Raw genomic sequence first — 10660 nt, 5'->3', positions numbered from 1 at the left:
ATTCAGAGCCGTCCTAGAAGCTGCGCGTCCTTGGCGAAAGCCAAGAGCGAGTCCAGAATGGCCCTATCAGAATCCACTCCTCGTAGGACGACACTCGCCCCGCCCTCACGTGGTGGTCCCGCTGTTGAGCGTGTCAGCTACAACAACTAGTAGCCTAAAAACTACTGACTACGTACAACTAGACAGCCTAAAAAGAAATCCGTTCGTTGTTGCGCGCTGTTCGTTTTAGGGCAGAGCCACCATAAAACTTGCCCACCGTTTCTCTGCAATTTCTTCAAAAATTCGTTATCTAATAACTTGCCATAAGCGCTGAAATTTCTCATCGCGAATGCTCTCTGTTCGTGACGTTTGCCTTTTAGCCAAAGCTTTTTCTTAACGCAGAAATTTCGATAACTCGTAATTTTTGATGAGCGCAACTTCGCGATTACTTGGTATTATCGAGGAAGTGCTTGCGTCACCCATCAGAGGGTAGCCAGAGGGCTGGCTAGGCTGACAATTTATGACAACTCAAAGGGAAGCTCATTACTTTTCAAAGCGAGATCGGATGCCTTAGAACACGCACCTATAAAGCGAGACATAAGAAGGAAGAAGGAGCATGTACTTGCTGCGGCCAAGCTAGGGAAACGATGGAGCATGTTTTATTAGAATGTGAAGACATCTGCACAGCGGTAGATTTAGGCACCAATGACCTCCTTGAAGCCCTTGGGTTCAGCGAGAGCAGGGCAAACATGTCCCCAATAGAGATTAGTAAGAGGCGATTGAAAAATTGGTGGAAGAAATGCAGGGAAACGACAAAAAAAAAACGGAGACGAACGAAAGCAAATTTTGCAATAGGGGGTCAGAAAACATAAAGTTCGTTCGGTAAATGGATGAGGCATGTATACATTTTTCTAATGTAAAGCTGCTAGCAAACGGATACTCGGTCAACTGAACAACCTTGAAAAGTCCATTCTCGATTATTTATTTTCATTTCTGAATAAATGTTGAAGTTCGCGTAGAGTCCACATGGCAAAGTAACGAAAGTTACAAACATTTTTCGAAACTGGGTATTGGCTCCGGTGAGAAGCCTTGTGTGTGCGAGAGCACTGCTTTCAGTTATCACGCGAATCTTGACAATGACACTAATGAAACAAGTCACCCGACGCAGGTAGGGCGCTGTGTTCGTTGAATGAGATAAGTGCAATACTACAGACTCACCGCACAATGCTACAAATGGATGTAAACACAGAGAGGCGGGCCAGAGAAAAAAGGCAGACGACACAGTCTTTGTCGACGCGGCAAGGTAGAAGCAGAGGCACGGCTTTACAGCCGTCGTAATTGATCGCGAAAAGAAGTGCAAAACATGTGTTACGGCAAGCACAGCAACAATCGCGACAACGAAGCCACTGCTCTGACGCTAGAATCATCAGAGACCGAAGTGGCCGCAATAGTCAGTGACTCTGAGGCGGCAGTACGAAATTTCACCAACAGACGAATCTCTCTGGAATCCCTAAACCGTGCGTCGAGCCTGTAGCTTATCAGAAACGACGGCGCTCCTTTTATGCGAAGCATATTACGAGAGCTCAACCCAGCTACTCAGGCGCGGCGCTGTCGCCTTCAATACCACGTGACACCGTGACGTCACGACAGAGGAGAAACGGGGCTGCAACTCGCGCCGTCGCTCGCGGCGTCGCGGCGGTATATAGACAAGAACGGCACCGAGAGCGGCGCTGCTGCGCCGGCGTTGAGAGCGCCGCATGCGAAGCAAAATTCTATTAGCGGGTGGTACCCCTCTCCCATCTCTCGTTCGCGCCGCCTTGATTTCCTCCTGCACTGCGCGTGTTTGGGCACGTTTCGTGCCACGCGCGGTGTGTGCCTACGTGTGTGCGCGTGGACATTTCCTTCGAAAGGCGGTGTACAGTCTGTTTCACATTTAGGGGAAAACTCGAAGCGCATTGCATCGCGATGCGGCGAGCGCTTGAGTCAGGCGGCGGTAGCAGCTCGCGCCAGGTGCTCGAGGGGCGGGATCTTGAACGGCGTCGTCTGCTACGGCGGCGCGCGCTGGCCGCATTGTCGGGAAACGTTCTACTGTCCGGTGCAGGGCGCCGATCACGTCGTTACTGCGTGAAATGAGCCGGTATTCTTTGCTAAGCGTTGCGCGACGCCCACTGATACGCCTCGAATGTAAGTTCATCGCTGCAGGGCAGTCATAGACGACGTACTGATTCCATACATTCTTGACGGCCCGTTTCTGGAAGGCGACTATATATTCTAACGCGATAGGACGCCGATTCACACAGCTCCTGCTGTGCAAGAACAGCTAGAAGAGCGCGCAGTCACTCTCTTGGAGCGGCCGCCCCAATCCCCGGGCGCCAACATCATTTAAAATGTCTGGGGCTCGTTGAAAGTATCGCTGGCGCAACATCCCCTCTATATATTAGTCGCCCGAGGATAGGCTTCGATCCACCATCGTCAGTGACTGAGACGTGCTGCGAATGAACACATCCCTGATCAAGTCATTCTACACTTCACTGCCTTCCAGGATGAGCGTTGTCATCGCTGCCGCTGGGGACATGACGAGATACTAACTGAAGTTCCGAGCGTGACGTGTCCAATTCCCCACCGGCGGACAGGGTCTGTCTGGTGTAGCGAATGGTTGTCGAGAAAAATAACTTCCAGCTCATTGTCTGAACCTAAAACTTTCATTTAGTCGTATCCGTTTGTTTCATCGTGTTCGACTCCCATTGTTGAGTACCGTTTTTCTTTCGAGCCAAACAAAGACTGAGCACGTTGCGCGCACATCTTGGTGCGTTTTGTCGCTGCTCATTACGGTAGCACACACACAGTGAAGAAATATACGTGCACACGCTCAGTACTCCGGCCTTTCGAAAGAACAAATGAACCAGGCTGTCAAAAGAAGTTTGTGGAACTCCATTATCGCCAATGAAGGATCAGAGTTTGGCGACGCACAACGTTTAGTAAAGAATATCACCTCAGTTCTCGCAGTACGGATGAAATCGGTGCACTGCCCCTGACAGTACCACGCTTCCCGAAAATGCGGCCAGCGCGCGCCGCCGTAGCAGACGACGCAGATCACGACACCGCCCCTCAAGCGTGTGCGCCTGCTCGAGCTGCTGCCGTCGCACGACTCCATTGCTTGCCGCATCGCGATGCAATACGTTCTGAGTTTTCCCCTTAGTGTGAAACAAACTGCTCACGCTATATTTGCCTTTAAGAATTAAGGTCGGTACGCTTGACGATTATTTTTATGGCTGCAATGCGGCGAAAGGGCAGCGTCTGCTTAACCATGTAAGTGACGCTGAGCAGGTAATTGGAAACGACATCGTATACGTGCCACCGGAAAAATCGTCAGCACATACGATGCGGCACATACATACGGCACCTACGAGCTAAAGTCATTTTTGCAGTTTCTCAGATTATGTTTGCTACAAATCTGTGTTGTATCTGATGGCGACAACGGACTTCTATCGACACTGTGCGGAAATAAACAAGATGTATCGCTGCATAGCACAAGTACGACATGCGCACACAACTTTAACTAGTACGTCTCCTACAATATGGAATAGAGGCAGCAATGTAGACAGCTTGGCCATTTTTTCACAGTACTCAAGAGACGGAAGTTGACAGTATTATTAATCATTCCTGTTTCAGCAATGCCGGCGCGACCAAGACGCGGGTGTGTATCGTCCAGTAACCCGATCGATCGGTGCAGTGGTGAAGCGGGAATGAACTCCGGTCATGTTCAATGCATCATGCACATATTCAATTTCTCGGCACGCGTGAACTTCGGCCACTGCTAGCGCATACAACAGACGTGGTTTCCATTCTTGGGCAGCGCACACACAAACGAAACACGACAAAGAAGACAGGACAAGCGCTCGTTGAACTTAAAGTTTTTATATGAATAAAATGATTATGTACCGAGTAATTATTAAATTCACGTGCGTTACATATAGAAACCGTCATACACTCAGGAGTGATCAATGAACGAGCTCGCTTCGTTTGCCAGTTGTTTACTTCGCTCGGCGCACCGCAGTAATCCATGTCTGTCGTCTGCTTCTTTCGTACCATTTTCTTGTGAATCGGCAGAATTTCACTGGTGGCATCAACCATATCATGTTTACATTGCTGTCGTGACAGTTAACAACACAATAATAATTTCCGGTTATTCGAAAGGCGCCGTCGCAAACAAGAGACGTTTCGCGCGCAGCGCGAACTGAGCGCGGGCGCGACCGCGAAGGGAAGCGGCGACGGAAACCTACACCCGTTGGCGATGAAATCGCTCCGCCAGGGGAGAAACGAGCGCTGGCGTCTAGGATGAAACTTGGCGTGCGGTCGTCTATAAACAGCTGCGCTTGCCTCTGCTAGACACTCACGAGGTGAGATGCCTCTTGGAGACAGAGCTGCTCGTTGGAATGAGAAGCGAAGGTTGCGGCATGCTACAGAGACTGATTTTCTAGGTGGCTTTGGCTCAACTCTTGCAAGATGGGCTGGGTGGGAATCGAACCAGGGTCTCCGGAGTGTGAGACGGAGACGCTACCACTGAGCCACAAGTACGATGCTTCAAAGCGGTACAAAAGCGCCTCTAGTGAATGCGGTGTTGCCTTAGAAAGGAGCTGTTTCTAAGGCTCAGGCGTGCGTCGCTTGCTCAGGCGCACATTTCGTGGCCGCGCCGAACGCTGCGTTGCTCGACGCTCACCGCGTCCAATGCGAGGCGCGTAGTCGCTGCGCCGTAGCCCATTGTCTTACACCCCTTGGCGGGTCGACGGGAACGCTGTCGCGTTCCACTCTTGAAGGCGAAGCAGAGTAACGCATGAGTTGTTTCTTCGTCTAGCCGAACCAAATATAGCCAAGCAACAGCAGTACACCAGGCTAAACAGTGGTTCAACAACTAAAACAAAGGCTAGTATGCTTCGCATCCTGGGCTTAACCTTAGCTAAGCCACAGCCATTTTTTTATGTGCCACCATCAAAAATGCTTACCCACTGTGATGTCGATGTCTGGAGCCGCAGCCGCTCACTTCGTCATGGTACTCGCGCACGGTTCTTTAGCATGAACCACGATTGAGGGCGCTGCAATACCATAGCGCGTGAGCGCGGTCAGGTGGCCTTATTACAGGCGTAACAAAAAAAATCACCACACAGCATGTACGTGAATTGCCGCTGAAAATTGCATCGGTCATTCACGAATCCCTTCTACGACGCAACGAAAAGCACTTGGCCCTAAGGGGAATATTGAAAATTTCGCGTAATTCATCTTTGTTATTTAACTAATTAGGCTGCATATAAAAAGAATACTCCATGGAGCTTCACATCAAGGAAAGGTACTTCATTAAAACTTCTTTCTGGGCGAGTTGGTGCATACTTGACATAAAAACTGTTTACAACACATGCAACCACAAAGTATAAGGGACACGACACAAGCGAAGCACTTTATTTAAATCCGTGGTTCAAGGTACGCGAACCGCCCTTCATATGCACAATGGATCGGCGATAAATATAGGTTACGACATGCTACGGGATTTTAGAAAAAGTTTTTCAGCGAAAAGTGCTGCACCAAGAAAAAAATTTATTCCACAGACACTTATGGCTTGATGCAGTTATACATTGCTGCTACCGCAGTTGCAATACAAATATACATTACTGCACAATGCAGCTCAAATGCATCTTCATTGCTCCTTTGACTCTCATCATGTCTAACGCACTATACCCGACTACACTCATATACACACTATACAATCTCTCACTGTACACTAGGTAGGGTGGCGAAATTAAGAAATTCGCACGCACTATCTGGAATCGGTTGGCGCAGGACAAGGGTAATTGGAGATGGCAGAGAGAGGCCTTCGTCTAGCAGTGGACGTCAAAGGTGATGATGATGATGATGATGATGATGATGATGATGATGATGATGATGATGGGTATTTGATCTTTGTTATCCTTTATGATCCAAAACTACGTGTGCCATTTTCTCAGAAATCTGTCGAGTGCATTTGACAAATTATTTGCTTAGTATAGCTGTCATCAATGTCCTCACTTAAGACAGATTAATGTCCTGCTTAATGTCCTGCTTAAGATAGGGTAAGATTAATCTCCTGCTTAAGACTGGGCAAACTGCTTTCTGTGGTTTTCGCTTTACTTCTTCAATGCCTCTCCGTTGCCAAAGAGCAAACTTAATAACTAGAGTTAATAACTTCTCAAAAGGCGTTAACCACGTCTTTTGAGATACGTGGCCCGATCCCGCAGATAGTGCAACACCGGTCCGACCCGCGGCGGGTGTGAAGCAGGCGTCAAGCACTCCCCATACGTGGGCCGATCCCGAATATTGTGCAATGCCGGTGGTGGTGGTGAGAAACTTTTGTTGTTCTCAGATGAGCACATGGAACTACGCATGAGCCGGGCCTTATAGGGCCCGGCCCTTACAATGTTGGGTGGAATCCCTAGTACGGGACCCCAGTGGCGTCGGCCGCTGCCCGGGCGCGCTCGACCAAGGCACTTTGGGCCTGCAGGTCATGCTGCAGGTCATGCTGCAGGTCAGCCGAGCAGGGTCGCCTCCCAGTCCTCCCGAGTGGGGTTGGGGTGAGGGGCAACAGCTGGGTTAGATGGGCAGGCCCACACCGTGGGGTAGATGTCCGAAGACTCCTCCGCGCAGTACGGACAATTGCCAGTGAAGGAAGGAGCAAAATGTTTGAGTGCTGCCGGGCACAGCAGAGTGTTCGTATATAGAGACGGAGTAGAAGCCGCTGCACCGTCTTAGATAGCCCTTTACTCGGGCGAGGGTAAAGGCTATGGCTGAATTGATAATGCAGGACAATGTCTTTAGAAGAATATGGGGGATTGAATTCGAGGTCCTGATCTAGGGAGCTGGGAGTGCCGGACCATTATCTGACAGAATCCTAATCGCGTGAATATTTCGATAGCTTCGGGCGGAGAGCGGCAGAACGTTGGGCTGGACGTTCGTTTGAGCCACCGGGTTAGACTTTTTTTTTTTCTTGGAAAGCCACCAGTCAGGCCGTCGCAACGCCCCACCAAACATGGCGCAACATGGAGGTACACGGGTCCGATATAACGGAGCGTGTGTGCGGAGCCGCATTCTCAGATTAGCTCTACCTGCATGCTCTATAGTGTAATGGTGACCGTGCAGCACAGCTTTTAAAAGACATGTTTTTTTGCCGCGGGTTAACATTATGGGGTTTTACGTGCCAAAACCACTTTCTGATTATGAGGCACGCCGTAGTGGAGGACTCCGGAAATTTCGACTACCTGGGGTTCTTTAACGTGCACCTAAATCTAAGTACACGGGTGTTTTCGCATTTCGCCCCCATCGAAATGCGGCCGCCGTGGCCGGGATTCGATCCCGCAACCTCGTGCTCAGCAGCCTAACACCATAGCCACTGAGCAACCACGGGGGGTTTGCCGCGGGTTAAAACACACACAAAAGGAAGACCCATAGGAGAGAACACGGCCGTGTTGTCTACTATGTGTCTTCCATGTGTGTGCGTGTTTTAACTTTCGGAAAAAAACATGTCTTTTAACGAGCACCAACTATAGGCCAACAAGCAGTTCTATTGCAGCACAGTGTTTGCCATATATTTTTACTGGCCGGAAGCTAAAACTGGGCAGAAATTCGGCTCTCTTGCAGAAACTGCATCCCGAAACCTTGCGACAGCGGGTGCGCTGTTTAGGGACCCAGTTTGGGTGTACCTTTTATCCCATACACTTAACCTTCCGGCAAAAGAAAGGAAAGAAAGAAAAGGAAAAAAACGAAGGAAAAAAGGAGGGGGAGGTCTCTTATTCATTTTTGAGCACTCATATTTTCTATTGGTGTTTTAATTTTAATGTGTAATGTATTTAGTTAGAAATTATTTAGTTAATTATTAATATTTTCGCAGGAGACGCTTAAGAACTAATTAACAATCGTCTCTGCAATCACCTGATTACGATCGCGATTAAATGTTGCGACCAGCAGTGTTTGGTGCTGCTTAGCGAAGTACCTTGTCACGTCGTTGATTATAAAGTGACCGATGCCATTTACTCTCCACGCCGAGGGACACATCTTGAAGCCAATAGCGTTTTATGCATTCTGTAGGTGAGAGTAAAACAACAGTCCTTCTTTTATGATTCTTTGGTCGTTGTTCTAATAGCTCAATTTACAAATGGAAGCGAATATGAACGTTCGAACGAAATCACCTCAGAATATCGATTATTTTCTCATTTCAGCAGGAATTTTAATGTTGATGTGGAGCCGTCGTAACTGATCATGAAATAGAATTGCAAGACATGCGTTACGTCAAGCACACCAACAATCGGGAGTGCGGAGGAGATAGCTGTCCTAGCGACATCATAAACCGAACCGGACGTAATAGTCAGTGACTCTCAGGCGGCAGTGCGAAATTTCTCTAACGGCCGAATCTCTCCGGATGCCGTACGCATAGAATTTCTCACTACATTACCTAGAGAGAAATCTGGCGCTGCTGCGCTGTGGTATGCATGGGAATGCCGGTATGTTGTGGATTCCTATTGGCATCGTTCTCGGAGAGACAGGACGCCTTGAAGACGCGCTTGGCAAGTACCATTCCGTCTGTCACAATGATTCATTTTCTACTAGAACAGCACATAAAAAGCTGTTTTAACTTTATTATTACGCGAAAACATGTTTTCTTTAACTATGAGAACTTGTTATTGTGTGTACGACTACATTTTACGTAAAAAGTATCAGCAGGCCGCTAAAGTTGGAGCACAGACGACAAGGTTCGCGCTCACTTTGAAACAGTTGGTCGTCTGTTCTTGCTTTTCTTCCCTTGGTCATGCATCGTGGGTGAGTAAAGATGTAATATTCGTGAATAGAAACATTTTATGAATATTTTACTTTGAGAATGCGTTATTTGCGTAGCCATATGCACGCTTTAGACGAAGCCTCTTACAACACCAGTCAACACGAGCCTCGCAGACACATATACCGTGATTCCCATGACGGCACGGTGCCCCCTGTTGTGCCATTACCACAAGCCCGGATTCCGAATCTGCAAGATGCAGAATTTATCCTGCGAGCGCCCAAATTCTCCCTTGAAAAGGCAAGATGCTGAGCCGTCAGGCAGCGGTGTCCTGCGGGAGAAGCCTCGGCGAGCAGCGTGTTCGGACGTGTCAGCGTGTGCCAGACAGCCCGGCGCCGCACCTCCCTTTGCCTGGAGGTCACCGCGCGCGCGAACTTTGAACCGGGTGGCCAGCGCGGTCGCTGGTTGGGCCCCTCGGACGACCGTCGTGTGCTGACTTTGTATTGGGCCGTTTGAGTGACAATGGTTCCTCGGGGATTATAAAAGACGCGACACGCCGCCTGAAAAACAGGATCCGCCGACCCACCGGGAGACAGTGTCGCTCCCGACTGGGGTGAGATGTGTCACGCGTTTTCGCCGGACGTCGCCGTGCGAGAACAGCCGCGTTTGTTGTGAGCACTCGGCCCCAGTGCCGACCCGTTCATGTCCTGTATGATAACCTGTATATAATGTATAAAGTCCCTTTTGTTATTCTCATCGACGCCAGGCTCGGAGTCTTCGCTACCAACGCTCTGTCACGAAACGGGTGACGAGCGCTACGGGACCACAAAGCCGTAATCGTGGTGCAGAGGTGCAAGTTCGTAACACCCCTTAAGAAACTCCCATAGACGGTGGCGCCAGATTACCCTCTAGGTGTTATAGTGAGAAACTCTATGGCCCTACGGATCCTGATGGTAGCTAACAAAAAGTCAAGAAAGTAGTGTTTACTTGTTTCGGACACCCGCTCACACCTCCAGGTCGTAAGGAGACAGCAGTCATCGACGCATGACGTGGCTCGAGTGCTTACGGAGCGAGTGACGGCCGATAATGGGGTCGGCACCTTAGCGTCTCCAGAGAACGAGGATGAAGAGGAGGAGGGTAAATGGGAGGATCGTACGACCGCATTTAACGACATCACGCAACGCTACGAATCGCAAAGGCGCATTTTCCCACCGCCTCATCAAAATCTCAGCGAAAAGCAGTCTGTCGAATGGCTATTTACAGACCAGAACTTATCCGGACCCGATGATCTAATACCTCATTTACCCAGACATATGAAAGACAGAGAAATGCGAGAACTGTGGCCAGAACTCATCCGAACCTGGTGATCTCACACCTCATTTACCCAGACATATGAAAGACAGAGAAATGCAAGAACTGTGGTTCTAGAGCCACTCTGGAACATATGCTATGGGAATGTCGAGGCGTAAAAAACAATAATGGGGATAGAGCCTCTCGCGATCGCCGCGGCGCGCGCTGGGTGACTTGTTTTGCTCAGCTCTGCCCTTGGCGATCAACTTACGGGTGTCCAGCTGGCCGAGGATGCCGCCAGGATTCAACTCTTGGCCATCACCTAGGCGGGAGGACCTTATGCCCGTCCCACAAACTCGCAGGACATTTCAATAAAGTTATTTGACCGACCGACCGACTGACCGACCGACCGACCGACCGACCGTCTGTCTGTCTGTCTGTCTGTCTGTCTGTCTGTCTGTCTGTCTGTCTGTCTGTCTGTCTGTCTGTCTGTCTGTCTGTCTGTCTGTCTGTCTGTCTGTCTGTCTGTCTGTCTGTCTGTCTGTCTGTCTGTCTGTCCGTCCGTCCGTCCGTCTGGGTGCCTCAGCACAGCCGTAC

This window comes from Dermacentor albipictus, chromosome 2 (genome assembly GCF_038994185.2).
Source record: "Dermacentor albipictus isolate Rhodes 1998 colony chromosome 2, USDA_Dalb.pri_finalv2, whole genome shotgun sequence".
Taxonomy (NCBI): Eukaryota; Metazoa; Arthropoda; class Arachnida; order Ixodida; family Ixodidae; genus Dermacentor; species Dermacentor albipictus.
The sequence above is the reverse complement of the archived record's forward strand: the minus strand, read 5'-3'. Positions refer to the sequence as shown.